This window comes from Chiloscyllium punctatum, chromosome 31 (assembly GCF_047496795.1).
Source record: "Chiloscyllium punctatum isolate Juve2018m chromosome 31, sChiPun1.3, whole genome shotgun sequence".
In the NCBI taxonomy this organism is placed as follows: Eukaryota; Metazoa; Chordata; class Chondrichthyes; order Orectolobiformes; family Hemiscylliidae; genus Chiloscyllium; species Chiloscyllium punctatum.
In genome coordinates this window covers 38738508-38745092 of record NC_092769.1, presented here as the reverse complement: position 1 = coordinate 38745092, position 6585 = coordinate 38738508, and positions in this window count along the sequence as shown.

Here is a 6585-nt window from a genome sequence, read left to right as displayed (position 1 = left end):
CTGAAAATGTGTTGCTGGAAAAGCGCAGCAGGTCAGGCAGCATCCAAGGAACAGGAGAATCGACTTTTCGGGCATAAGCCCTTCTTCAGAAGGGCTTATGCCCGAAACGTCGATTCCCATGTTTAAATGGAATCTAGTTTTCAAATTTGAAATAATTTAACCCCCTGACAAGCCCACTTTGTACATGCAGATCCTCTTTGAATATTGTATCAGTCTGGCTGTTGAAAGACAGCTTTGGAAAGTTGTTTATTTATGTTAACTTCAATTTAATGAATTGCTGAACCGGTGGAAAATACATTCTATTGCATTTACGAAACTAAGACATCTTGTGAAATCAGGAGATGTGCACAATGCAAATGAACATCCCATTTACTGCTGGCCTGGCATTTTTATGGCCTTTGGAACCTGTGGTGAAATTGTTAGTGACTGATGTAATTGTCTGAAATTTAAACTGGCGCTTATAGAGAAAAGACTGAGAACTTAACTGGCTCATTATCATCTAATGTATTGAGTTTAAACTTATGTCTGTCTGTAAATTCTTCAAGGCCTTGATCCATGCTGTCTCTTGTACATTTTATATACACACTCTGTTCTTTTGGTTCTCTGATTGCTTTATATCTTTTTGTCCACGAGTATGGTCAAGTCCCCTTAATTAGCTGTACTTTACTTATAAACTTCCTCAGATGCCCTCTTTACTCATTCTCTCTTTGAAAGCTTACTTAAAAGGCAGTTTCATGTTTCTGGTCATTGGTCCAAACTCTACTGATACATGCCAACCACCTTCTCCTGTTTGGCTTTCAGTGCATCCTTTTCCAGTTTGGAAGGTCGAACTCAAATACTGAATATAGGGTTAAATACAGGATTCTTGGCAGTGTGGATGAACAGAGGGATCTGGGTGTGCAAGTACATAGATCCCTCAAAGTTGCCACCCAAATGGATAGGGTTGTTAAGAAAGCATATGATGTTTAGGCTTTCATTTACAGGGAAATCGAGTTTGAGAGCCTCGAGGTTTTGCTTCAGCTCTACATGTCCCTGGTGAGACCACGATTGGAATATTGTGTCCAGTTCTGGTCACCCTGCTACAAGAAGTATATACAGGCTTTGGAGAGGGTGCAAAGAAGGCTTACCAGGATGCTGCCTGGACTGGAGGGCTTGCCTTATGAAGAAAGGTTGAATAAGCTCAGACTTTTCTCTCAGGAGAGAAGGAGGAAGCGAGGAGACCTGATTGAGGTGTCCAAAATAATGAGAGGAATAGATAAAATCAAAGCCAGAGAATTTTCCGCAGGGCAGAATTGACAGGTATAAGAGGGTCATAGTTTTAAGATATTAGGAGAAAGGTATAGAGGAGAGGTTCGAGTAGGTTCTTTACACAGAGAGGTGTGAATGCATGGAATACATTGCCAGCGGTGGTGGCGGAAGCAGAGTCATTAGGGACATTTAAGTGACTGCTGGACATGCACATGGTTAGCAGGGAGTTGAGGGATGTGTAGGTTGTTATTATATTTTACATTAGGATTAAAACTCGGCACACTGTCGTGGGTCTGAGGGCCTGTTCTGCGCTGTACTTTTCTATGTTCTACGTTAAAGCATCTCATAAATGTGAGTAATAATGTCCACTTTTGGCAGATTTAATTGGAATGTATCTGCCAAACCTTTAGCAAAACTGAATCCGCAAACAGCTTCAAACTGTGCGCACATCCATCACATCACATTGCTGCTCCTCGTTAACTCTTCAAATACACTGCTCCATTCCAAATAGCGGACCATCCCGTTCCCATTCAGAGAAATTTGTTCCTGATGGATGGAAGCGGTTGTTTCTGTACTTCTGCCATTTTTATTGAACTCATCTCAAGCTACACTTTAGAATTTGACAGTCAGGTCAAAACTGTTTGTGTTAAGCTTTATCAATTTTGACCAGTTTTCCAGCTCTTCATGTTCTTGAATATTGGAATGGGACTGGGGTCTATCAGGCCTCAAGGGACAGGCAGCAAGGTCATTAGGTAGATAATACAGTGGAAGATGACAAGGGAAGGAAGGAGTTTCAGTGGCTCTCATATTTCCACCTCCGTAGTATTTTATTGATCCCAAATTAGGGAAAAGATGACCACTCAGGTGGTCAATGTAGAGTCTGTTCCCGCCAGTACTGGCAGTTTATTAGCAGTAGGTGGGTCCTCTATTGCGTGGGAGACCTCCTCCTGCATCCTAGAGACACGCCTGCAGGATGTCCCTCCTAATGAAGTACCTCATGGCTCACAACAGGGTATCCCATCTGCATACTGGAACAGTCTCCTGTCCATGGTAGCGATCATTACGGGAACTGGAAATCAGAGTATGTGAGTGAAAGAAGCCGTGAGGGCTAGAGTGTTCACAACATTCCCAGGACCAGGTTGGCAGGTCCTACTGAAGCCATGAAAAAGTCATTAAGAACCCCCAATTGGTGCATGAACAATGGGTTCCTCCTACTCCTAGTACGAGTATTGTGATTAATGCTTTTTAGTGCTATTAAGCAAATAGTGAAGTGTGGCCATGTGATAAACTCATTTACATTCACTGCTGAATACTCGAGACTTTTTTGTGAGAAACTTTATAATTTTTCTAGCTGTTCTGAATACACTTTTTGTTTCATACAATGGAAATTTTATACATAGGGTTACAGAGGAAAAACAGACCATTTGGCACAATCAGTCCATGCCAGTGCTTATGTTCCACTCAAGGTGTTTCACATCTTTCCTCATCTAAATCGCCCATTGTAATTCTCTATTCCCATCCCTTCCAAGTGCTCGCCTAGTTTCCTTAAAATACATCTAAACTATTGATTTCAACTATTCCGTCTGGTCACATATTCCCCGTTCTCATCATTCTTTCAGTGAAGAGGTTTCTTCTGAATTCCCTTTTGGATTTCTTGAGGTACCGCCTTATATTGACAGCCTCTAGTTATGTTCTATCCCAAAGTGAAATGTTTTCTCTGTATCTTCTCCTTCAAAACCTTTCATAATTTTAGAACTGTCAGCCTTCTTTTCAAGAGAGAAGTGAACAGCACAACAATTCTTCCTTGATATGCACAGCCAGAAACTTGTGCAGCATTTTTATAAATCTTCTCTTCACTCTTTCTCATACATTCTTTAATATGTCAACTGGAACTGCAGGCAATACTCTTAATTATAGTCAACCAAATTTTTATAGGGACCCTACTTTCAAATCTATCCCTTTCGAGATAAAATTTAGAGATTTGTTTGCATTTTTATGGCCTTTGGAACCTGTGGTGAAATTGTTAGTGACTGATGTAATTGTCTGAAATCCCTTTGTTTGTCTCCCTCACTTAGATGTGCATCTTTGAATAAATGACCTGCACATTATTCCTACCACGATGTAACACCTTACGTTTATCTGTGTGGATCTTCATTTGCTAATTATTTGAACATACCGTAAATTAATTAATGATCGCTTGCAACCTCTTGTAGGCCTCAGAATTGGCTACATTTCAACATTCCTTTCCAATTTGGTATCATTGAATTGCTAACTTTTTTGTCGTAATTAGATACAATATTTAATTTGCAGTTTTACTTTATTTTGTTTTGAATTTTTAGAGACGTGCAGTAATCCACACGGTAACTATAACAACTAAATGTGGAATGACAGATAGATGAAAATTATTACAAACACAGGACTAATTAATAGACTCTATTAACTGCAAGGTCAAAACAGGGAATTATTTTTTACACGAATGATATGGTGAGATTATCCGTAGTGCAATAACTTTTTCTCCATTTTTTTTGTTGCAGTTTATTTCCTCAGGTCTTTCTGTGCTACTGGTATGAAATTGAAAAGGCACCCATCCTCCATTTTAAGCTAAATGATCATTTAAAAAAACAGCATTTATATAAAATGTAACATGATTTATGAAGTCATCCCTCTAGGCTTATACATATTCACAGCCATGTAGAGTTATATAGGGAGAGGCTGAATAGGCTGGAGCTGATTTCTCTGGAGCGTTGGAGACTGAGGCGTGACTTTATAAATGTTTATAAAATCATCAGAGGCATGGATACGGTGAATAGACAAGGTTTTTTCCCTGAGGTGGGTGGAGTCTCACCTAAACCTATACTCGTGAGTATAGGTTTAGAGTGAGAGGGGAAAAAGTTGAAAGTACCTAAGGAGTAACATGTTCATGCTGAGGATGGTGTGTAAAGAATGAACTGCCAGAGGAAGCGGTGGAGGCTGGTGCAATTTCAACATATAAAAGGCATCTGAATGTGTATACGAATAGGAAGGGTTTAGAGGGATATCGGACAAGTACTGGCAAATGGGACTAGATTAGTTTAGAATATCTGGTCAGCATGGGCAAGTGAGACTGAAAGACCTGTTTCCAAGTTGTAAATCTCTATGACTCTATGATCTACCCCTTTGCTCTTAATGTACTAGTCGAATCTCTTTGGATTATCTTTAACATTATCTCCCAAGGCTATCTCATTTTCCTTTCTTGCCCTCCTCATTTCCCTCTTTAGAATGTCCCTGCACCTCTTGGACTCTTCGAGATTCACTTGATCTCATTTATCTATATCTAATATATGATTCATTCTTAATCTGAACCAGAGCCTCAATATCTTTATTCCTCAAGTGTTCCCTCCTCTTACCAGCCTTATCTTCACACTAACAGGAAAATCACGCCTCTGAACTCTCGTTATCTTACTTCTGAAAGCTTCACTCTTGCCAGCCGTCCCTTGAGCTGCAAACAGTCTACTCCAACCAACCCTTGAAAGTTTTTTGTCTCATACTATCAAAATTTGCCCTAGTCCAATTCAGAATTTTAACTTATATATAATGCCAATCCTTTCCATAGATATTTTACAACTAATCGAATTATGACCCCGGCCCCAAAAAGCTCCCCTACTAACCATTCAGTCACTTGCCCTGCCTTGTATCACAAGAGTAGGTCAGGTTTGCTCCTTCTGTGATAGTTACATCTGCATATTAATGAAAAACATTTACTTTAGCACTTACCAAATTCCTCACCATCCAAGCTCTTAAGACCATGGCTGTCCCATGGTATGTTTGGAAGTTTATAATTTGCGATTGTTACAATCCTATTATTTTTACATATAAATAAGATCTTTCAACATATTTGTTGCTCAATTTCACTCTGACTACTGGGGGGACTATTACAATTGCATCTAAGTAATCATGCCCTTCTTATTTATGAGTTCTATCCACATAGCTTCACTGGACCATCCCTCAGAAATACCTTGTGTTAGAACAGCACTTATATTTCACCACAAGAAAAATTGACTCCAATCTCCTTCTAGCTCTTCCTATTTCTGCCGAACCTTTGATGGTGGGAGGGGCTTTGAACATAAATTATTCAATTTACAGGTGATGGTTCGTAGCTGAAAATAAAGATACCATGGGTGATTTGGGTGATGGGAAATAAAAGGTTACATTGTGTGGAAGGAACATTCTGGATATAAACAAGAATTTTACAAACCGATCTCCATTCTGTCTGCCCAGTTCTTGCCTACACCGCTGTACCTCCAGAGGACTTTCCTTTTATTTTGATGAGTTCAAGTTAATCTCAGCCACTGTTTTGTACTTGTCAACTATTTGTTAACGGGGGTTTGCCGTTTCAGAATGTAGGTTGCCTTATTGTGTACGTTCTCAGAGTTCAGTGTTTGGGGTCCTTGTTGGTTCACCCTGTGCTTTGGTATATAATGCAAAATTACAGAAAAATATTAATAGCAATTTAAGATAAAATGTTAGGATATTGGAAGAACAGCTAAGAGCATCAAGTTTGACAGAGGGTTGTGGGACAGGACATGGAAAGCAGCAGGGTTTCCAAAACTTCTCATCTCTGCCTTCCCTGATCGAAATCAACCTGTGATTTATCATTTTTGAGGATTGTTATTCATTAACATCGGTGTGTCAGATTGATCTCAGTCTCAGGGAGGTGTGACGTGCTTCTTTGTTTAGTGATGAACTCAGAGGAACATACAACAGTAAGGGTGTAAACCCAAAGGGGTGAAGGAGCAGAGGATCCCCCGTGTGTATGTGCACAAATCAGGGAACACGTGGACAGAAGAGCAAATAATCCCTACTTCATCAATAACGCCGTAGAGAACAAACACAAAGCAATTATATGAAACTCAAATAAAACAGTCTCTTGTCTCACCTGGGATGTTGCATCTTGTTTCCGGTGCCACGTTTTTGAAAAGATGCGAAGTTATGAGATTGAGTGCGTGACTGATTCACAACACTATTCCCGGGATGATACACCTCACCAACTCTGAGAAATTGGGACTGTTCTCCTCTGCTGATAGTTTCCAGACTCTGTAAACATTTGCTCTGATTGGTTCTCAATTCCGTCTTGCGTCACATAGATCCCAATGGCTGAATATTTCAAGTACTCACGAGCTCTGACTTGCCTGATCAACATTGACCTCTGATTTATTATTTGTGAGGGTTGCTGTTCAGTAATATCCCTGTGTCAGATAGATCTCAGTCTCATTCCCTGGGATTTGACAGGTGTGGTGTGTCAAATAGACCCCAGGAATTGTGCTCCATGAGATTTAGGTGTGAGAAAAACTCCAGTCC